General features: G+C 44.2%; 1 protein-coding gene and 1 long non-coding RNA gene across 4 annotated transcripts in view; one reads left to right on the top strand and one right to left on the bottom strand.

The window, feature by feature from the left end:
- The window catches only part of ZBTB5 (zinc finger and BTB domain containing 5), a 79,446-nt gene extending 62,791 nt beyond the window's left edge, over positions 1-16,655 (bottom strand). The window contains exon 1 of one of the 3 annotated variants that reach the window (XM_069237538.1): positions 16,533-16,655. The gene's annotated coding sequence lies outside the window, so the exon portion shown is untranslated. Of the gene's footprint in view, positions 1-16,527 lie in introns of all 3 variants that reach the window. The other 2 variants (XM_069237547.1, XM_069237558.1) reach the window with 2 other exon arrangements.
- Positions 16,656-16,730: 75 nt separating this feature from the next.
- The window catches only part of LOC138299349 (uncharacterized), a 110,817-nt gene continuing 103,734 nt past the window's right edge, over positions 16,731-23,813 (top strand). The window contains exon 1 of the long non-coding RNA XR_011204740.1: positions 16,731-16,842. This is a non-coding gene — a long non-coding RNA (uncharacterized lncRNA). The remainder of the gene's footprint in view (positions 16,843-23,813) is intronic.

Here is a 23,813-nt window from a genome sequence, read left to right as displayed (position 1 = left end):
AGTCCAAAATCTACAGCTAACCACACTGGAAGTAAAGGGTCAGTTTTGAATGGAAAAATAAGATATATCCATGCTATGTCTTAGGCCATTTCCTGTCAAGGGCACTAGGTCTAGCCACACAAGTGAGGTACCAATTACCAATTTTATTGGGAGACTTGGGGCAATGCCTCGTGGAAGGAAGTTTGTGGCCACCCACAGATTCCAGAACTTTCCATCACAGAAATGTGAGGAAAATGTTTTTTTTTTTTTTTTAGTCAAAGTTTGAAGTTTGCAAGGGATTCCGGATAAACAAAAAAACCTGGCGAGAGCCACGCAAGGCACCCCATCTTGGATATCCCTGGGTGTCTATCTTTAAAAAAAAAAATGAACAAGTTTGCTAAGTTTCCCTAGATGCCAGCTGAGATAAGGTCCAAAATCTAGAGCTACCCACATTGGGGAAAAAGGGGGCCTGTTTTCAGTGGAAAAATTTGATGTGTCCATGTCCTGTTTTGTGCTTTTCCTGTCACTAGGCCTACCCATATAAGTGAGGAACCATTTTTATCAGGAGACTTGGGGAATTCCGGGTGGAAGGTAGTTTGTGGCTACCCGCAGAATCCAGAACTTTCCATCAAGAAATGTGAGGAAAATGTGTTGCAAGGGGTTCTGGGTAAAAAAAAAAAAAAACAGGCAACAACATTAAATAAAACAGAGCAGGTTGAACTTGCACAAACTGTTTAGCAGCAAACAAAGGAACAATGTAACGCTTTTTCAAAGTTTAGTAAAAAGTGCAGAACACAGTAAAGTCCAGGGTGTCCTGAGCCGAGCAGCTATTGAAACTACAAGGAATAGACGTAGCACCATAAGAGCTTCCACATGAAATTGCAAGTACTGATGCATTAAATTTAATCTGAAATGAGTTAAAAGAAACAGGTGGTAATCAGGCATTTTGAACAAAAGACGAGTTTTGATTAAAATGCACTGTGTAATTGTAAATATGCTCTAATAGCAGGGGTGCGGAATTCCTATCGCCCGATGCCTGGGACATATTGTTTGGGGTCAAGGGCAACAAGTTTTCATGTTTGTTTTGTCCTTGGGACAAGTAGGCCCGACCCCCTGCAGCACAAACCCTTTGCCTGCCAATTTACACAGAGGGGAACTGTCTGAAGTTGAGGTAATGTGTGTCCATATGTTAATGCTGTTCAAACTTGTATTTATGGTTCATTAATTGAAAGCTTTCATTATTGGGATGAGCGCTGTAAATAAACGTTTTAAGGTAACACTTCACTGACTGTGGTTCCAGTAAAAAAAAAAAAATTACAAAAAGTGTACACATGTGTAAAAAGTTTAACAATATGAGGCTACCTATAATGCTCCCAGAATGCTCTTGGATTAGATACAAATGTTTGCAGAAGCTTGAAAGCAAGAGTGATGATTCTTTGTTTTTTAAATAAAATGTTCAGAAAAAAATGCAAGTCGGAAAAAAAAAATGGTTTGCTATGAAATTTTAGGTGCTATTTCTTTGAAACGTCATTTAGTAATATGTGTTGATGCATGCTAGTATTTCCCAAAAATATTCCTAATGGAAAATCAGTGTAACCATTTTCAACAAGATTATGGGAAGCATGAAAATAAACAAGCACTGACAAAGCCAACAGATGCAACTTTTTTTTGTGAGTCTTTTGGTTTTGTCAATGGTGTCTTGTTTTGACATGGCTTTTGTAACACTTTATTGTTGTGGGACCTGGCAGGCCCTCACCATTGTACCAAACAATGGCAAAAACAAAAAAAGGTTTTTGATCTCTAAGAGCACACATTGCCACCAGTGGTCCAACAAAGGCTTCCCAGCCCCCTCCAGGGTTCCCCTTCAGCACAGCACCTGCCCTGGGTGAGTCTGGATAGGGGGCCCCTATATTTTCTTTGCAGGGGGGGCACCAGTGTCAGGAATCCCCAAGGTGCCTCCTGCGTTATCTGTCAGCATCCCCAGGGATTAGGGTTAAATCATATCTCTGTTCTTGGTTAAACCTTCATGTTTCTAAGTAAACATAATGTGCTGTGTTACACAATTGGTTTTATCAATGCTTGTTTTACCAATTCTTGTTTGCTAATGTGAGCAGGTGTAGACATGTGCTTCTAATTGGGTGTGGTGACTCATCCACATGTGGAAACTCACCTGCTTTCCTGATTGGCAATAAATAGAGTGGAGCATGCCTCCCTGCTTGGCTTTGTTTTGCTTCCTGAACTCAGCATCTGATTTGGCAGTCCAGCCCCTGCGGTCAGCCTCGTATTCAGGACTTTTGAGGCAATTCTTTTCTTCGTTCCTGTACCAGCTGACACCAGGCATTCCTCCAGCACTCCGGAAAAGACTGTAGCTAAGTGACTAGTATTCTCTAGGGAGTTTGTTCTTTGAGCACAGCGTTTCCTAGAACGGCTAGTGTAATTCAAACCTTGTATTTTGGCAGAGTGCTTATCTTGAAGAGACAAATGCATTTCTGAACATTCTACATTATTATTGTAGTTACTTGCCTAAATGTGCTACAGGAAATCTGCTTGAGCTCAAGTACCACAAAAAGTGACAGTGCAACTTTAAGAGCATTTACGTGACTTTACTTTCTCTAATAGCATAACTCTTGGATTTAAATTTTGTCATTCATGCCTGTGTTTCAGGTTTGAGGAATTTGCTTTTGAAAGGTTTTTCACACACAGTGAAACCAAATCAAACTGTGCCACCCTGTTAAAACCCAGAGTGGACATTTGTATTTCTTGGATTGTTTTTGTTCCTTTTAGTTTAACCCTATGCATGCAGGAAAGTTATACGCGATATAATTAATGCCCTTGTTTGTCTTTCTTGTGCATGGTAAGTGCAACCACAGTTCTAATTGTAGTGTGCAACAGTGAATCTCTGTGAAGCCAGCCCTAGTGTCGCAGTACTTTTTGTTATGGTACTCAGTTTGGGTTTTTGGTAATGCAGTGTTAGTAATTGTGCCAACAGTTATTATTATCCAAGAAAAGTGTTGGAGCATCCCGGTGTTCTTCTACCACTCCTGTGCCCATATCAGAAAGCAAGATTCAGTTTCAAGGAAGTTGAGTGCATTAACTCTACTGTCAACAACGAACTGCCCCCCCTCCCCGAAGATACAGGGTACCTGGCTGGACCGGCAAGACGTGGCAGTGTTTTGTCTCTTTCACTCCCCCTTTCCTTTTGGGACACCTGCCGGGGTTTCTGTGTCCACCAGGAAGTGCCGAGAGGTGTTCCGGGTGGTCAGAGGACATACCATCGCCCCTGCAGACATCCTTCTTTTCAGGTGTGTGGCCCCTGTTCGACATCCACTTTACTTATGCCACTGATTGCCACAGTAGTTCCTGGCACTGAACAAAAGGAATTTGTGTGCCAATATGCTCCTTGTGGAAGAGCTAATTGGGATCACACACAGTAAAGCCAGCCGTTAAAGAGAGAGATAGAAGTTTAATGAAAACAAAATGTCTTTGTTAACGCCAGACCTAATTAGTGACCCAATTCTTAAAGAAAGTCACAAAAGCGCACCCATGGTATACGTCTTTGAATTAGTCGCTTTCATGAATTCACAAGCACTTACAGAAGTAGACCAGGAAATAGTATTCCTATAAAATATTTGTGAACTGTATTTTAGCATGAGCAAATATGCATGTGTATATTTGCTCATGTGAAAAATCTATTGAGCACTTTCAAGTTCACTTTCCCTCCAACCACTTTTTTCCCAACCCTCGAAGAACTTCTACTTTTGCCATTGTCTGGAGTAAATTTCCAGTCTTTCCCATTATCGGAAAAGATTAAAGAAGAGCTGGTGAAAAATCCTTAAAACATGCAACTTAGTAGGTTTGTAGGCTGAAAGGCATTCCAGCCCTGGAACTATTGCTTACTGCTTACTCCACCTCCAGTATGTAAATCTGTGGAATGGTGGCAGAACAAGGAAACTTCTATAGTAGGGATTGAAATTGCAAGTATGTAAGCCCTACTATAGTAGTAGCCCCGGCATTGTCAGAGAGGCTATTGTCAGAGCTCTTACATAATGAGATTGCTGCCATAATTTGTCGCCACACTACATGGCACCAAAAGGACAAGTAGATTTTTTTACAGGACAAGTAGATTTAAGAAGCAAACAGTCCCATGGACAAGTAGATATTTCTTGTAATTCGACACCTGTGAATAGTCAGCTTATCTTTAACTAACAATACCATCTCCCTGTCTCCCCAGGCCACAAAAGCTCTTCAAGTCAAGGACTAGGTACTAGGGACTCTGGATGAGCAAAAGAATCTGGGTGACCCAGCTTGATGAATCAATCCTTTTCATAGCTGTTCCAAAGAATACTTGTGGTTCTGTAAAGAGCCAAACAATCTTTCAGTAACAACTGGTTAAACTGTTTGGTTGGGCATACCCACACCGAGACCCCAAAAGCAGGGGCCACAGCATCAACAAATCCTTTAAAATAAATAAATAAATAATCAATCTATATTTCCTCATGGATAACAAACGTGGATGTGCTCTTAGGAAGGGAGCGGAGCTTGCTCAGAAACTTATTTTCAAGAACGTGCAGAGAAGACACATGTTACGACTCGGTCGTCCCATTTCCAGGGGGCGCTGTAAGGGGGCTGTCAGAAGCCTGGGAATCACCTTGAACACCTATCTAGAGCCCCTTGCTGACTCCTGTTTGTTTCTCTTTTCTCCATGGTACACTTGTGTAGGACTACATTTGCTTCTTGGGACTGCAAATCCCATAATGCACAGCTTGGTAGTCAGGAAAACCCGGATTCTGTTTCCCATTGTTTTCAATGGGAGAAGTCCAGTTGCTCCTTTTCACTGGATCCTCTCCTCCAGGACTTGCAAGTGTCCGAAACCACACACACCTGAAACCTCTCCTGTACAGCCCAGCTTGGAACTGCTTATAAGCAGCCATTTCCTCAAGCTCCCCGTCGTGCATCGGACTTCAATTCCTTTGTGTTACAGACCCCTTGTCGGATGGTGTTCCAGTTTTGTTCCTGTTCTGTTCCAGCTTGATCCTGTTTCCTGTTTCTCTGCCCTGTTCCTGGTTGTTCCAGCCAGAGTCTGCTCCCTACTTCTCAGCCTTGTACCTGTTTGTTTCTTCCAAAGCCTGCTCCCTGTTTCTCTGCCCTGCTCCTGCCTTGTTTCAGCCTGAACCTTCTCTCTGTTTACCAGTCCTGTTTACTGCTCATTTCCTACTCCCTGTATTCCAGTCCTGTCCTTGCCTGTTCCAGCCAGAGCCTGTTCTCAGTTTCCCAGTCCTGTCTCTGTCTGTCCCAGCCAGAAGTTTGCACCCTGTTTTCAAGTCCTAGACCCGCCTTTGCTTCAGCCTGAGCCTGTTCCTAGTTCTTGCCTCTGCCTCTTTGTTTGTTCCCTTCTGTTTCTGTTTCTTCTTGGTTCTTTGTGTCTGGTAAGTGTTCTATCAGTCTTCACCAGTGTATACGTGTCCTCCTGTGTACTGGGGTTGGCTCCTGGTTTCCAGGAGGCAATTCCAGCCCCCATCCTTGTCCAGTGTTATACGTTGTATTTCGTGCCTAACAGTGACAGTGTGCTATTGCTGTTTTCTCAGGAATCGCCACTGTGTTTCCAGCTGGACTCACAAGAGCGTGTCCTGTGTATGTAAGTACTATCCTTGTTTGTGCTCTAGGGTCCAGAGACAGAATCACTTCTGCTGCCTCCTTTCTATGGGGCTGGCAGGGTGACTATCTGTAAGAGCAAACTGCACAGAGGCATTGAGATTCCCCGTCACTGTGGGAGATTCTGCGCCTTACTCTGTGTACAACCCCAGCGTGTGTGTCCACTGGTAATCCATTTCCTGTTTGTTCACACAAGGGTTGCTCTGCTTTTACTTTCCTGTTTCCTGTGCCTATCCATAGCTGTCCTTTCCGTGTATGCCTTTAGCTGCTCCTCTGCCCCAGTGTACTACCTCTTCGGATATTCAGTGACCTCAAGGGGTGTCCCAACCAAAGACCTGATCAGACCCGCCCGAAACCGTGACAACACATTGCTATGCCCCCAGAGTTCGCTACGATGAGCAGCCACAGAAACACACTTCAATCTATTGGTATCAACCATGGGTTTAACATGCTTACGGACCAAACTAGAAGCAAAATTAGACATGGAAACAGTGCTTTTGGTGAAAGTATGCCCCTTTGCAAAAATCAAAGGAGACCAAGTCAGAGAAGAATCCACTAGAACACACAGATAGGAAAAGACAGAAGCCCGTCTGAGTATTACCTTTGATGCAAAAGGTCCTGGTCTTGGTAGTAAGCAGACCTATAACCATTACGTGTGACTTGCTTATGTTTCTACCTAAATCAAGGCTATACATAAATTCCCCAAAACGGTTCAGCAGAACCTCTAAGCCCAGTGCAGTGCGAGAAATGAGGACTGCATCATCCACGTGAAGCAGAACAGGAACAAGCCGAGAGCTGATTTGGGGCAAGTCTCTGGCAATTTCAATCAGTGACATTTCCAAACCGTTGACATGTAATGTAAACGGAAAAGGGACCAAATTGTAACCTTGCCGAATACCCGATTAAGTTTAAATTACTCTGTGCATTTAGCTTCTTACTAAATCTCACAGATGCTGCTAAGTTAAAGTGAAGGTCACGCCAAAAAAGAACGAGCTGTGGGTATGCGCCTATCTCCAACATGGCACCCGACGGTTTCGCTCTGCTTACCTTGCCAAAGGCTGTGCTAAAGTCCATAAATGTGAGATGTAGCGCCACTCATTTCGCAATTGTGTACTTAGCAGCTATCATGTACGGATTAGGACACTGGTTACTAGTGCCTAGGCCCACCCGGAAATTATACTGAACGTCAGCTGTAATACTATGGTCTGAGGCCCAATCTACAAGCCTATTCAGTAGGATACAGCCAACCATCTTAACTGAGCAGCTAATCAAAGGAATAGGCCTATAGCACATAGGGTTAGAACAGCTGTCTTTCTTAGAAACTGGGAAGATCACAGGAGTGGGCCAAGCTTCAGGAATCCGCACCGTCACAACTGTATTCAAGCATTAGCATAAGAAGCGGAGCCAAGAAGTCTTAAGGAGATCTGGCGGGACCCTGTCAGGACCAGCCTTGTTCATGAGGAGCACACAGATTGCGTTCTATACCTCATCTAAAGTGAAATTAATAGGGGCTGAAGCTTCAGCAGGAGCCCCAGCAGTAAAAGATGGACAAGGCATATCATAAATAGATTTAAAATGCTAAACTCAAACACTACGCAGGATAGTGGACTGGAAAGCAGGCTCCAACACAGCCTTGAAAAGTGGGCGGTCAACAGTCTCCCAAAACTTAACGTTGTCCCTATAATGACCAGCAGCCAACAACTGCTCCAATGCTTTGTCTTTTAGCACTCTCTTCTGCTCAGTTAAAGCACTCTTATATGAGGCATTACATTCTGCAACCCAATTACGATCTCCAGGTACAACCTTAATTGCCTCTAAAAGGGCTTGTTGTGCCCTGGAGCAGTTTGAGTCAAACCATTTAATGGACTCAGACGTTTTTGGCATTACTCTTTTTCGTCACCAAAGAAGATATATTATGACAACGTTAAACGAGTTCTCAATAGCAGTATCAGCAGAAGCATCATTTAAACAAAAGCTGATCTCAGATTAACATCCATTAAGTAAATGTCCAAAAAAAAGTCACCGGGAATCACAGCATTCCATTTTAGGCACAACCCTGGGGAAAAAAAGATTCCCGTTGAGCACAGCTAGGTGGACAGGATGCTTTTAGATGTGATCCCAGCAAAAGGTGACATAAAGGGTATTAGGATCACTCGGAGGACTCCAACTAACCCCACAAATCACTAAAGATTCATTCAGGGAGGGAGACATAAAGAAGTAAATCGATAACACAGTTAGCGCCTCTGCGGTAAAAGTGGAAACATACCCCTCCGCTGAGGCAAAGTTAGAAACTAAATTATATTCGGCAAAAAAATGCTTTCATATAATCACCCTGAGAGGTGTGTAAAAAATCCAAAATCACTGATAATTCCATCAAGTAGATTAAAACACCGGTTCATGCAAGGGTGCAAATTAACATCCTTACCAAGGACATCATAGCTGTATTCCAAACAGACCTTAGACAGGGAATCAAAAAACACCTGGAGAGAAGTTACGCTACTAGAGGTACCTGCCACGAAAGGCACATTATATAAATTTACTAACAGAAGATTAAATATTTATTTCTAATGCTACCCTACTGGGCAATGCTCTGGTCAATCAAGGAACTTCAGAACTTGTCTGGCTCCTACTACAATGGTTAGTTAGTCTTTACAGTTCCATATCAGTAGGATAGAGGTGGCACAGCAAACAGGTACAATGTAAAAATAAAAATAAAAACTTGCTAAGCAACAGTGGACCCTTTGCTTTAATAGATCAGATTTTGAGTTGCAGACCTGGAAAGCTCCGTGGGATAACACCCTAGCTGCTTAGTTTGCAATCACTAGAACAGCAGAATCCAAAATCCCACCACCCAAACAGGAGTATATTTTGTGCATTTCAGGGCTCCTACAGTCTCACTTTCTTACACTAATGTCAAGTGGAGGTGGGCGGGTTCAGTTACAGGTGCTCAAGAAGGGCACAGGTGACATTTTTTTTTTTTTTAAAACAGGTTAATGACTCAAATGGTTTGGCTGAGCTTTCAGAAGACGCTCATTGACTACACACAGCTTCAACGTCCTATTGTGGACAATACCAATTCTTACAATGGGCTTTAAGTCTTCTGATTGCTTACCACTGGTAGGCTTTCCTGTCAATTTCATTTGCTTGCATCTTACAATGGCTTTTCTTTCTATGCTCGTGTTGGTCCCTCCCCTGGAGAATAGTTCCTTTCCCAATCTTTCGATTGAAGGACTTGTAGCCTTCCACTGCTGTACGTCAGTGAATTCGTTTCTTTTATCACTCCACAGGAGTGCATGTGTTCTCTTGCTCCTTCTCCACATGCTGCTTCTCCCTCACATCTCCACCCTCCCCAACTACACACCTCATGTTGCTCTGCCCAAAGGTATTCTGGGCCTTGCTCTGCTGTATTTTTTTTTACTATTAGTTAAACTCCCCCTTCTGAACTCTTTCCCTGTTGCAGCTCTTCACCTTTACTTTTTAACCTATCACCCTCCACCCCCAAACCATCTTCATTCTTACTCTCCAGCCAGCATGCGGGGTTTGAGGGCGGCAGAGTAGCTAGTAAGCCCAGTAAGTGGCAGTCTTTGTCTTTATCTTCAAAAAATGTTCTCCATATACAACATCTGCAGTGCCTTTTCTCTCATTTCCAACTTTACCTTTGCCACTCGATGCCATTAGATAAAGCAGATTGTAAATGAGATGCATGTGTTGAAAGTAGAATAATATATGCTGTCTATTCATAATCACTGATCATAAGTCGAGTCAGAATTTCATATATTCAATTCGCACCTGTTTACAATCCTTGTTTTTTATTTTCAGTATATTAGTGAATTCATATAGCTTTTGGTGCTGAGACTTTACAGGGAAAGTAGTTTCAGTTCTCTAATAGCTACCTCTCATTTAAAAAATATAATATTTGCAGCCAATGCACTCCTTGCCAATTTGATGGACAGGTGCAACTTGCGTACCAACTTAATTTGCATGAGGGTGTCCTATCCTGGGATGAAAGCCCTGGTGGAACCCTGGCGACTGGAAATATGGAAAACAATTTAGTTAGTAGGTCGCATCATCTTCTACTTTCCCGGATCTAAAAGATTCACTCTTAGCTATTTTTCACAACATTTTTCTTCATACTGTACGTTCCAAATAATTTCTGTATTTAAGTTCAAACTAGAAGATTCAGCAATTGGCATGCTATCATTGATCACTTAGTGTCAGAATCTCACAAGACCAGTTCATCCACCCTCCACTATGCAAAGATTAATAATGTGCTGAGCAAAATGCAAGAGAAGGGCAAAGCGGCATAGCAAAACATTTGAGCCTGCAGAACGACTAGCCAGAGAAAACGAGTTGTCTAAAACCTTTCTATTATTTTTTAGATCAACAAGGCCTTGACACGAGGCAGAAACTGCAAAACAGAGCCCAACTAAAGGGAGACCAAGGCTTCTACAGATAAGAGGAATCAGATAGCTCAGCGTGATGGGCTCTAGCCTCGGACATGCGGAGTAGGGTTCGACTTCTAGAGGGTGATGCCCTTAAAGCTTTCCGTTTCGTTGTATATCACTGCAAAATAAAAACAAAAGATGCCCCTTAACTCCATATACAAATACGGTGTTACCCAAGGTACAAACGGTCCACATCCCTGCGTTGTTAAATAGCCACAAGGGAGTCACAGGCTAACCGTTTAAAGTGCTTTTAGCTGTTGTATATCTAAGATCTTGTGTGGGCAATGCCAATGCTTACAGTGGGCTCTAGGTCAGACCGCTTTCTACAATAGGTTGCCATTGGCTGTCAGTCTTATTGGTTAGCATCTTATTCAATGATTTCCCATCCTTTTCTCTATAGCTTCTTTACCATAGTTTTGTTTTATTGACTTTCCATCCCATCACATCACTACTTTTTTCTATTGAGTTTTGTTACAGCACTCCATGAGAGCAAGTTTTTTTTTTTTTACCTCTATCTGCTCCTCCACAAGCTAGTCTGCTGCTTTTCCCGTCCCCATCCCGCTTGCCCTTTTTCTTAAAAAAAAAAAAACGTTTTATTTGCTTACTTCTGACTGTCCCATTGGTATTCCCCCAATTTCTTGGAATGAGTGCCTTTGTTTCATTATTTTTTACTGCTGCTTGGCAGCATTTACTTTTTAAACCCTCTCCCAACCCCCATTATCCCACTCCTATCTGCTCCACTTTTTTTTATTTTCTTTTTTTAGGAGGGTTTGCCAGCTGCAATCTGCTACCCAACCACTCCTTTTAATTTCTAAACAAAAAATACATTAAGAAAATGTGCTCCGATTCACTTTAAAAACTTTTTAAGGTTGCCACACAAAGATGGGCATGTGCCATCAGAGAATGGTATTTAAAAAAGGGCTGTCATCCTATGATGCATGCTGATCATTCCCCTCAGCCTTCCTTTTCATTTTTTTGCTGATGCTGAACAACATCCGCAAAAAGAAATGGTAAAGCCAAAAAGGCAAGAAGTATTGGCTTTTCCAATGCTTGCTTAAGGTAAATTTTAACAGGAACACATATAGCAGTGGATCTACAAATATATATATATATATATATATTTATTTTTAAGTGTACAAGTCTGAACCCAAAGTGATGTGCATCAGCTCTATGAATCACATATTTACACGCAAATTTGGAAATTTTATTCTAGCTGCAGTGAGTTTGTGGAACCATTTAGGACTAAACAGTGGTTCATTGGCCACTTCCCCTGTCTAAATCAAGACAAAAGTCTACAATATAAAACCTTCAGGTATGGGAAACCATGATTGTGATGCTGAAAGCACTAACATGTGAGCCAAACACAGTCTTTGATGTGAAACTGGAGCCTTTGAAGGCAAAGCCCCAAAAAATAGGTTGTATTGAACAGTAAAGCTATTCTTAATATTTTATGTAAGGCAGTCTAGTCACCAAGCATTACCTAGATTAGAGTTCTGGCTATTAACATATTTTCTAAAACAGATCAAAGCGTGAGGCTATAAACCATTAAGAGATGTTTGGCTGTTATGTACACACTTAAGCACCATACAGAATTATAGAAGGGAACAGTGAATTACAGAGATGTTTTTCACCAAGGGGTTATGAGTGACGTCAAGTAGACAAAGAGAGTGAAGTTCGAGTTGTCTATGATGTCACTCAGAACCCCGAAGTCTAAAAACCTTCCCCTAATTTCATCTGTTTAAAACTTGCTTGATAAATCAGTGTACTTAATACAGTATGTTTAGGTACTGTAAGCGTAGCTAGGCTCTCAAATATTTATGATTTTCAATGGCTGAATATTATCCAGGACATTGGTTTAACTAATTCTTAAAAGGGCGCAGCTTGGCCTGTTCTTTGAGTACACTTTGTGGATCTGCATATTATTTCCAGCATGTGAAAAACATAAGTGTGTGCGACGCAGTATCCTCCAGTTCATCTTAGGCCAATGTCACAAACCTATAAGATGCATATCTTTCGATTCTATCTGTGTAATAGTCAATAATACAAGTTGGGCAGATTTCTTTTTATAGACCTATTTCTACTTTGCTACTGAAGGTTACTCTGAAACAGATGATGGTCCAGTCTGCCCCTCTCCCCTATAGAGGGTTTAAACATTCACTACCAATATAGTAGTAGTAGCTGCATTAACCTAATCAAATAGACTACACTACAAGAGTCAATGTCACTATAATATTCTGGTAGGATCTGACACAACTGTTCGTATAATTTGTCCATTTCCTTTTCTCCTTGAGCTTTGGGAAAATAACTTAAAACTTTATTCGTGGAAAATTGCATCCCGGGTGTTAATTTAGCAGTTTCCGCTTGCTATGAAAGCAACACGAATATTCTCTGTAGTATAGTGATAACACATCTACCAAATACTCACTTAAATTAAGGTCATATCTGGCCTTAATCTCCTTTTTGAAAAAAAGGTTGCAGAGCTTTTTTCTAGTTGACAGGACTACTTTTTTGTGTTATATTAGTAATCCGAACAAACTGTTATTTGCACATATATCAGTAATTAAGTAGGAAATATTTTTTTTATCACTTGTATTTACAATTTGATTGCTGATGATTTATACTTAGTTGCTGCGCTTTGCTCTTTTTAATTTTGCACCTTTGCTTTTAGAACGTACTGTCTATGGTTTTGAGTTAAGGCATGCAACAGACTGGATATTAAAGACTGCAAACATGTGATAGGTTAGTACACTACCAGCTTAATGATACGCCTATCAGTATTCCACAAAGCCACAAAAGACAGGTTTTCAGAATAGTGATTTCTCCAACTTCTCTCGCTTAAATGCAGCTGTTCAACCATCAGTGGAACTGTGCAACACCTTATCCTTCTCCTTCGCTATGAAAATTAAAAAAAAGTCAATCCTACTTTTATCCGAACACTAATATTGCTAGGTTTTCCACGTAAGACAAGGAAATCCCAGTGAGTGTCTAACGCTCAGAAGTTTCTCCTACCAACAGCAGCGAGGTTAAAATTATTATTTTGTCACCAAGTCTTGCTCTCCTTTAAATCCATCCCCTGCTCAACTATTCCATCTGGAAGCAAGATAATTTAACTCTTCTTTTCAAATCAACCTCGATTCCTCTTCCCTAGAAACAAGCCTTGATAAAACCTCTTTTGAAAAAAACTTCAGTCGATCGCACCATACCCAGTAGGTTTTGCCATATTTCCCTTCATCCTTTTACGGCTAATGTAGCTGAGAAAACAGTCAACTAACAATTCCACCCCCCCCCCCCTTTTTTTTTTTTTAAATAAATGATCAGGCAGTCTGGACTTCGGTGCAATCTCATGCAATCTAGGCTCCTAGGCTACATGAAGCCATTTGGCAGAGGTAAAGCCTTCGCTAGATATGTTCCTTTCTGTAGGATAAAGGACAGGCCGTCGCTGTCTTACCTTTCAAAAAATGTCTAAAAAAACCTCCTTCATGCATTTCCTCAGGAGCGTCATCTTTTAGCTCTGTTTAATATATGTGTAGCTCACCTGGCTGAAGAAACAATTGAATTCCAAGTGCTAATAATGACAAAGGACTCCATCTTATCAGGGTTCACTAAAAATGAACAGCTGGTATAAGTGCAACAAAGAGAATAACGAAGGGTGCACTAAATTACTGCTAGAGAATACAAAGTGCAAACGTCCTACGTCAAAACAGTTAAGGTGCAAAAGCATTAAATACTAAGAGTAAAAAAGCAACTAGGCAGTGCTGAACTAGACAGGAACCCCTAAAGTTCTGCTGATAATAAGTAGGTGCTCAAAAATCCAAAAGTTGCAGAAATACAAACGCCATGACCTATATTAAGTTAGGGGAACAGTTGTGCTATCCATAACAAGACATGAAAAATGCTAAATTTAGAAAGTTCATGTTAAGAACAGACTAATTATTGGCGGCCTGAATGACAAGTGGGTGAAACATAACTGCTTTAAGCAGCAAAACGGAAGAGTTGATTATCGGAAGACCATCTTCCACATGAATGGTGTCTGCCTATTTTAGGTTCTAATCCATCTCCCATTTCTAATGTGTGTAATCTAGGATTTAATTTGGATGACAATCCTACTTACACAAGCAAGGTATCTAAGGTCACATCCTCTTGCCTTTACCACCTTAAAAAATGCTGTTTATTTCCTTTGCCTCCTGAATTTATGGTTGTGGGATCATGACTCGACTATCACCAGGTACTCTATCTTGGCCTGACTCCATACCAAATAAAGACACTTCGGCTGATTAAAAATGTGTCAGCTAGGCTCACTATGCATTTAACCTTGCACACATATTCACCACCATTAGCGGCACATCCACTAGCTTCCTATTGTGAATATACGAAGTTCAACAGTTTGCATTTGTCACAAAGTCATTTTTACCAGAGTCCATCTTTTCTCCAGAACACTTTTACCCTATACGAGCCTACTCCAACACTTCGATCTACATCTTCCAACTACTTGGCGATTCCTAAAATCCATAAAGAGGGCCCGCTGCCAGCCACTCATACTATGCTGCCACTAAGATATGGAATACTCTTCCTAGCAAACACAGAGGAATCTCTTCATTATTTCAATTTAGGAAAGGTTATAGGACTTTCTTCACCTCTGCATAATTTTCTAGCTATGGTCTGAACTTGTAAATACTTGGTGTTAAAGTAATGATAACAAATATTCGTCCTCTGTTGCCTTTGAAATCTAAATTTTATAATAAAGTTTTAAACTGTCTCCTTTCTCTCCTTTCCACACCCTTCTGCTCATTCTTATGACTACGAATTTGTGATCAGAATAGTTGTTGTTTACTGTGAGATGGCTGTATTTTTTTTTTATTACAAATCTTCCATCCTCGCCTCATATTTCGCATTTTTAAGACGGTGATCCTACTTAATATTACTGTAACAACCTCTGCTAAGTTTCCCCAACCTACTGTTTCTGAATTCTGAAAGAGTGCTGCAGTTTGTTATACTATATATATATGCCACACAGCTTCTTCTATTTTATCTTCTTTATACTCTCACCTACTTCTAGTTTCATATTATAAGGCAGGCTGGCTAATTTATTTTTTGCCTCGTAAAGCACAAACTCCAGCCAGTTGGATTTAAGAGTGCTGTAAAGAGGAAAAGTGAGAGAACAGCAAGCAAGTCAACCAAGAGCTAACTGGTACCATGATTAAAAAAAAGTGTACAGAACAATACTGGTCAAGCATTATAGAGGATTACAATACACTGAATATATACAAAGGTTATGACTGACATATATGTATATAATGGAGATAATATGATTTCCGAAAAGACATAAAACAAGTTAAGCATCTTTCATCAGAGGCATCTTTGTGCGAAGACATCAACCAGCTAAGACTAAACGAACCAAGGCAAAACCAGGGGCTCTGGTTAGCAGAATATATGGGTTCCAATGTGTTTATAAAAAGAACACACAGGACATAATGGTCCAAGAGTGTCAAGGAGTGTCCCACGGTGCTGAACCACAACACTAAAAGCTCCCCCTGCCCAACAAGCTTTCTTAAAACGCAGGTCTTGAAAGGCAGCTTCCTGGAGGGCACGCTGGATCATATAGAATGATGATGTGAGAGAGAAACTCACGCTGGATCATATAGAATGATGATGTGAGAGAGAAACTTTGGACCAGTCAAGGAATCGCTGGCTGTCGTGGAATAGTGTCTTAATCTGAATGTGTTGTCTCATGGGTAGCAACTCTATCACGTCACCCAACTTCCAGAGACCATACATGAGACAAACAAAGATGTGTGCATTTCTGGTTGAAATGCTCACTCGCAGAATACACATAAGTAGCAGACTTACTCATTGACGACATACAAGGACTTTCAGGGGTTCACAAGAGTACAAGCGCCAGAAAGACAAGCAGCTGTCACAAGCAAGGGTAGGACTAGTAATTTCCGCCAGGACTGCAGATAAAACACAGGTGAGCTGAAAGGCCAGTAGAGGCTAGTGTAATGGGAGGTCGCAGAAGACAGGGTACCGCGAAGTTTAGAGTTTGCATGAGTGACAGTTTGAGGAAAGGGAAGTAAACAGGGCTCGGGTTCTGTAAAAGACAAGAATGGAAACGTGGAGCTATTGACGTACATCTCGTATTATACCACGTGTGTCTGAAGATTTGTGCTGGCCTTAATAAAATGTGCGACTAGTGCATACAGGAGGTTGACAGTTGCCGGGTGGTTAACATGGGGGGCACTTCACTGCTGGGCGGGCAATTCGGGTAGCCCCGCTAAATGTTCTCTGCATAGGGAGGCTCCGGATTTGCAGGACAGGAAAGGGTTTTTTTTTTTTTTTTACAATGGAACAGGAACTCCGGTTATATTCCCTCACTAGCCAAGCAACAACAGATCCTATGACCAGTCTCTGAAAAACTGTCGCTCTCTACCCCGGCCCTAGCATGCCCGCGCACCTCACCTGCCCCGGGTGCGGGTTTCACTCTCCCGTGCACCACCAGACAGCGGCCTCACTCCTGCTTCACCAAGCCGACCGGAAGTGACGTTGGTGCCAGACGAGTCGCCAGTTTACAATAAATGGACAATAGGAGTGTGAGGGGGGCTACTGCGGAGACCAGGGCGGAAAACTGGAGCCGAACGTACTGGAGAACCGCCTCACCCCAAGAGGCACAGAAGCGCGGCAACGTGACCTACAGCCAACAATGCTTTAAAAAAGCGAGGAATACCGGAGCTGAGGGGGCATATGCGTTTCATGCCTCGCTTTCACTCAGGTCCGTCCCTGTCTAGCCAGTCGCGTCCTGAAAGGATCTTTGTATGAGTGTTCCTTCTACCGCCCCCTCTCGCCGTCAAAGGTAGAGGAAGGGGGGCGGGCAGGGGAGGAGGAGGTACGGGAACTATCCACATCCGTAGTGATTGGCATAATCGTTATCTTTTACAACTGATTGTAACACTGGATAAGGCGAGCTCTAAATTTCTTAGTGCTAAACGCGCACCAAAGTGCCCCCCCCTGTCACGCATAGTCTGTTCAGTCAGTGATGGCTTTTTAGCCATCATCTTTTTGCAAGCTGAGATGTTTAAGCCCATATTTACCAAGTTGAACGACAAAGTACGGCTGCATGCAAAGTGCTGTTGGCTGAATAACAAGACTGTTCGAAGGTGTCACACAGGCACGTGTTGCAATGTTAATTGCACTTAGGGTTATATACCATGGAAGAGCTGACGCTTGTTTGGGGAGTACGAGGGATGGAAAATGGTGTTTGCCTTGTGAGCATTACGGTTATGATATTGTGTATGAGGTCCAGAATTGTGCTCTTATCCTGTTTTTGTTGCTGCATGTGTGTGGATATGAAGAGAAATGAGGTGAGAGTTAGGGCGCGTAAGCATTAATTTCTAATTTCTGTATGGAAAGAAAATGTGTGCTTGCAATATTATATATCACGAAGGTTTTATTATTGCCCTAAACCTACTGTGGAATCCTTCGTAGATTATTTTAAAGGACTCTGATCCACTAAAATATCTAGTGGCATTCTTCATTGTTGAGTCCATACCCAGCTACTTTGTGTAACTGGGAAGGCTCAACCTTGGATTCCAAGAGAGCACTTTCTGTTTTGTAGAGGAATCTTATTCTAAAATTAAAACGAACTATTAGTACCCTTTATAAAGAATAAATATTTGTGTAATTACTCATACAGATAAATCTTGCATTGTTACACTGCAAGCACATCACTTAGATAGGTAGTTTCTCTTAAGTACTTGCGAGGGCTGTGTGCCTTTGTTTCCTTCCATTGTGCTGCATCTAGGTGTAAGGCTTCAGAGAGGTTCCATCCAGTATGACACTTGAACAAAAGGAGGGATGATGGTCCTTTAAATCAGGCCTTTCGGGGGGCATGGCCCAGATGGAGATGAAGATGTGTTCCCAGGTCTCTCTCCCGACCACGAGCATAAAAACACCCAATTCCCTCTCTCTTCCGGGCGGTATCCGGGACGCAGGCAGTCCCCTGGTGTTGCGGGCATGTCTCCCCGGGTCTGGGTATGGCACCCATCTTTGGTCCCGAATTTTACAGCGCCTTGGAGGGGCCTGCGTGGAGCGCAGTACGGACTGCAATATGGCACCCAATAGACCGTGCTGACCAGAGCAGGGCAGCGGACCCCTCTCCTTGGACCAAGCAGGAAGCGGGGCCCGAGTGAGGTCCACGACTCACCTGGCGACTTTGGCAGAAACCTCCGGCAGCGGTGATCCACTGCTGCAACCCTCACGCCGTAAGCCCCCGCTTCACCTGCCCACCGCAGACATTCGGCCTACCGCCAGGTGACAAGGCCAGCAGAGGAGACTGATCTGCGTGGTGCCCGGGGAACCAGCCTAGCCCTGAAGGGCGTGGGAGAGGCAGGTGAGAGACCTCTGGGGAGCAGCAGCAAGAGTTTGCAGGGGAGGAGTTCATAGCGGCACATCTCGCTACCATGCCCTGCTCCAGCACCTGGAGGAACTGAAATATTGCGGTCCACGGCTGTGTTCTGAGATGGGCGCCGGCTGATCGACCCACATTTGAACGACGAGGTGAACGCAGCCTCGCAACGGCCTGCTAGCACAGCAGCTTCACAACGTACACCCCGAGCCTGGACCCAGAGACAGTACCCGGGGCTGCCCGCCCAGAAGTAGACCAGGGGAAGTAGCCCAACCCCTGGCCAGCGTGGGGCTCCGTTGAGGGCTGATAAAGGCACCCATATAGAGTGAGACTGGCTGGGCCTGTTGGAGCAGTGGGAGGCGGGCCAGAGTGCTAGACACCATCATTGGATAACCGAGTCAATCGTAGAGGCTTGGGGTGGCTGTGCGTCTGCTGGGGCTCGAGCTAGTGAACTGACAGATCGGCTGAGAGGACCCCAACGTTGGATGGAGTTGTGATTCCTGCACTTGGACTCTGGATGAGCCCCGTGATGCTTGAAGAGGTGCCTGCTCCTGCCCCTGGTGCCCAACTGTTGGGTCAGCCGGCCTAGCAGCTCTGGGCCCTGGGCACTGCTGTTAACCTTTGCTCGACCATACATACTTCGGCCTGCAAAGGGTTAGGAGCTTGATGACCCCCGCAGCTACTGTGATACCCCCACTTGAATTCACCCACAGCCGGTGGTTGGCCTGCTGGGTCTAGGAGGAGCAGTCAGAGACTATAGGCGACCAGGGCGCTGCAGTCCACCTGGCCACACAGAGGAAGATAGTGGCAGCGCCAACTTCAACACCGGGAGACACAGGAGCACAACTTGCTGGGGGTTGTTGCCTGGCCCAGTGGTCAACCCTGCCTCTGGGGCAGCCCTGAGTGAGTACTGGACCCCGGGGGTCTCTGATATAGACTTCTCCCCTTCTTTTGCCTACCGGAGGACACAACGTACCTCTGGAGCAAAGCGAACTACACAGCCGGCGTGTCCGTGTCGGGAAAGATCAAAATCATGGCAGGAGCAAGGAGCAAGAAAGATCTCACACTTAAAGACATGCTCTTGCGGGCCACGGTGGGCAGGGAGAGCAATGCCGTAAGACCCCCAGGTTAGAAACGACAGACCTGAAGGCCTAATAACCCACTTCTTTATGGTGTCGCTCTTCATGCCCTTTAAAGAGGAGCTTCAAACAATCAAGAAAGAGCACTCCAAAGACCTGAAGGTGATCCGCTTTGCTGTGATGGAACTGGGGGATAGGGTCGCTGCATTGGAAGACCAAGAAACGCCTAGCGACAAAGAGATCAACCAACTACAACAAGAGGTACTCACCTTAGAGAACAGCACATAGACCTTCAAGTCCATGTAGAGGACCTCAAGAACAGTTCTAGACGTAACAATATTAGACTCTGGATGGCCAGAAGGGAGCCGAGAATAGGGACATGGAATCATATGTACAATCCCTTTTTTCTCAGATCCTGGACGCTCCAGAACCACAACCGATCCAGATAGACAGAGTTCACAGGGTGGGTCTCCCACGGACTGGGACAACACGCACCACTGATATACTAGCATGTGTCCACAATGTTTCCCCGAAGGAGCAGATATTAACCACAGCGAGAGACCAACACCGACTAAAGTTCAGAGGCCATATGGTCACCTTATATCGGGACCTCTCTGCACTCACACCAAAAAAAACAGGGACTTCCTCCAAGTAACCACCTTCCTTCGGGAGCATGGCGTCTCTTATTCTTGGGAACACCCGTTTAGAATCATATTTAGATGGGAGGACTTGCTTCATCATATCCATTCTCTGAAAATGGCATGCGATCTCCTAGGAATCGATCCTGCCACCACAGAAGATGCTCCCTCTAACTCTGGTAATTTAGGCGGTAGGAGAAGATGTGACAAGCAAAGGTCTCTGTCTTCCCCTAGGGATTTGCGTCCGGATCCCAATACTATGGCCCAGGAGCTACGATCAGTGCTGGAGTTGCTGCAGAGAGACTCTTGACAGTAAATGGCCAACAGCACCAGAAGGGACCCTGTGACACACTAAGGCACTGAGCAGGGGAGACACAAACCACCACTACGAGGAGAGATTTGAGGCGACAAGGTTTCAGACCTGGAAATTTACCCCTGGGAGACCTGTTACATCGCCTAGGGTGCTGGTCTACCCAGAGACAATTACCTGTTTTGTTACTAATTCGTTTGGGGAGATTATTTTTTTGATTTACTTGAGTAGGTGCCCAACACATCGACTGCCTCTCCTGGAGTGGAGTAGATGGACTATATTAGGCAACCCAGGATATATATATATAGTAGTCACTCCTGCTATATTATGTCCACTGAAGGGCAATGCCCGGCAACATATGAGATAGGCTGACACAATGGTTAGATTGCGTATACTTACCATGAATGTTAAGGGGTTGAACAAGTGAAGGGCTGTGCTTTTATATTTAGAGAAGTCAGGGGCAGACATTTGTCTTCTGCAGGAGACACACTTAATATCTAGCGATTGGCCTCGCCTTCAGTCCAGAGCATTCCCACACCAACTCTTTTCCTCCACAACCACCAAGTCGGCAGGGGTGGCTATCCTGTCGGCCCGTACATTTCAGGGGGGTAATGGGAGCCAAAATGGTACAGATGAGGGGACACCTGCTAGCTCATTGAATTCATATACGAGGTCACACTTTTCTGCTGGGTTCTATGTGCTCTCCTAACGAGGGCCAAGAGGCTTTCCTTCGCCATGCGGTGACAGAGGTCCTGGCCGCCCGAGACAGGCTGATTTTGATTGGAGAGGTCTTAATATAGTTTTGGATAATGCTTTTGAGCACTCTGCGATGAGACAGGGAGAGACATGAGAGTTGACAGGGGACTACAAACACTGGCTTCATGAGCTGGGCCTTAGAGACCTTTGGAGAGACAGCCACCCAACCACATGGGATTACACGTATTACTCACACGCTCACAAAACCTACACTAGACCACTTCCGGGGCACAGTGGAGGTTCAGCGCTTGATCTCTGGGTGTGACCATTCTGCACAGATGATGGACACACACCTCCCCCAACACAACTCATATAACAACCTGGGCTCCTGTGTAAGACCCTTTTACACAAGCCAGAAGTGCTACAGAAAATCACAATAGCGTTGCAGAACTTGTTCGCTACGAATGACAATCCTGACACCCCATCTCCCTTCTCTGGACACAAAGAAAACAGTGATGGGGGGGAATTCATTGCTATATCTTGGCAGACAACAAGGCAAGGAAAGAGCAGCCGCATCCCTCTAGGCCCAGGTGCAAAAGCTAAAACACATACATCACCACACCGCAGCCCCAGGAAATGGTGGTGGTTAGAGGCGGTAAAGAAACTATTAGCGGGGTTAGACATAGATGTGGTGGAATACTCCATGTTCTGATTAAAGCATACGTTTTAGAAGGGGGGAGATAAGAGTGGACAGCTCCTAACTAATAGGTTACCCGCCCAACACCAAAAAGCGAAGATTAAATCCCTGTCAGGGAGCAATGGGAAGGACATCACAGATGATCACCCCATAGCAGACACCTTCCGGGAATTCTATGCTAGACTATACTCTGCTCAGACACTTCCTCTGGAGAGCCCTGCACAATGTATTTGAGATGCTCATATCGCCTGCCTCACACCAGACCAACCTCTCGCTCTAGACGCTCCCATCTGTATAAAAGAGGTAATTGCAGCAATAACCTGACAAAGGTTACATAGATCTCCTGGCCCAGACGGCTTCCCAGCTTCATTTTGTAAAACCTTCTGCACAATCCTAGCTCCCACTTCCTAAACTTTTCAACTCTTACACTGGTACATGTACGGCCACCCAGTCGATGTTAGAAGCATCAACCAGCGTCATTCCCAAACCAGGGAACAATCCATAGCAATGCAGATCATATCAACCCATATCTCTTTTCAACAATGAACTTCAACTCTTCACCAGCGTATTGGCTGCCCGTCTGAACCCCCTAATGCCAGACCTTAGAGCCCCTGCACAGTAAGGATTCATTCCCCACAGACAATGCAGTAACAACACAAAACAGCTGTTATACATCCTAGATAAGGCACTCCAGTCTCAGAGGCAGGTGGCTCACTTCTCGGTGGACGCTGAGAAGACATTTGATAGGGTGCACTGGCTATACCTGGAGTCGACACTGATGCATTTTGGTTTTGGAGAGTGCCTCCGTAACTGGATCTGGAGTAACTCTAGCCTCCCTAGAGCCACTATCCGGGTCAATGGCATAACATCAGCCTTTTTCACAATCAATAGAGGGATGTGGCAAGGCTGCCTTTTATCACCATTGCTCTTTGCTCTTTATATGGAGCCATTTGCGCAGAGAGTAAGGGATTACCCGGATGTAACCGGGATCCACTTTGGTGGGGAAGAGCACATTATCTGCTTATATTCCGACGATGTGATCGTTGCCCTCAATCTCTTAATAGCCCCTTAACAGCACTCCCTGCTTTTCTAGAAGAGATTGAACGGTTCGGCCAGGCCTCAGGGTTTTTAGTAAATGTCAATAAATCCCAAGCCCTCAATCTCATGGTCCCGACGGCCGAAGTGGAAGCCCTTGCCAAGAGTTTCCCAATACAATGGAGGACAGATTCCATCTCCTACCTTGGCATTCAATTATCCAGTTCTGCAACTGCCACAGCAGCCCTTAATTATAAAATGTTACCTAAACAAATCACTAAAGATTTGAACATGTGGACGTCATGCCACGTTTCGTGGTTGGGTAGAACTGCAGCAGTGAAAACGGTGGCTCTTCCGAGAGTCTTGTTCCACTTCAAGACCCTTCCACTCAACCCCCCCGGCTGGGATGATCACTTCACTTCAGAATGTCATCATTAGCTTCATATGGGAAAGCCAACGTCTGTGCATGACTAGGGATAGGAGCTATCGCCCTATGGGGGAGGGAGGGCTGGGGAGCCAGCACCTTCATAGGTATTACCAGGCCACCCAGCTTCTTTTTCTGGTGGAATGGTTACAGACGGAGTGTGAGAAACACTGGCTTTTTATGGACTGGGCTATTGCGGGCATTCAGCTGTGGAAAGTCCTGTTCCCCTCACATCAGCAATGAAGAGTGGGACTCTACACCTCGCCAATCACAAGGGCGTCCTTACGGGTATGAGACCTAGTGGCCACACGCAAAGGTCTGATGATATTACCATCACCTCTGACCCCTCTTTAGGAAACACTGACTTCACTCCAGGCCTTGACGAGACAGCATTTAACCACTTGCTAAAGGCTGGATGCCATTCTGTAGGTCATCTTTTTGATGAAGAGGGCCTCATGAC

The sequence above is a fragment of the Pleurodeles waltl genome, chromosome 1_2 (genome assembly GCF_031143425.1).
Source record: "Pleurodeles waltl isolate 20211129_DDA chromosome 1_2, aPleWal1.hap1.20221129, whole genome shotgun sequence".
Classification (NCBI taxonomy): domain Eukaryota; kingdom Metazoa; phylum Chordata; class Amphibia; order Caudata; family Salamandridae; genus Pleurodeles; species Pleurodeles waltl.
This window is presented reverse-complemented; position numbering and strand designations above follow the sequence as displayed.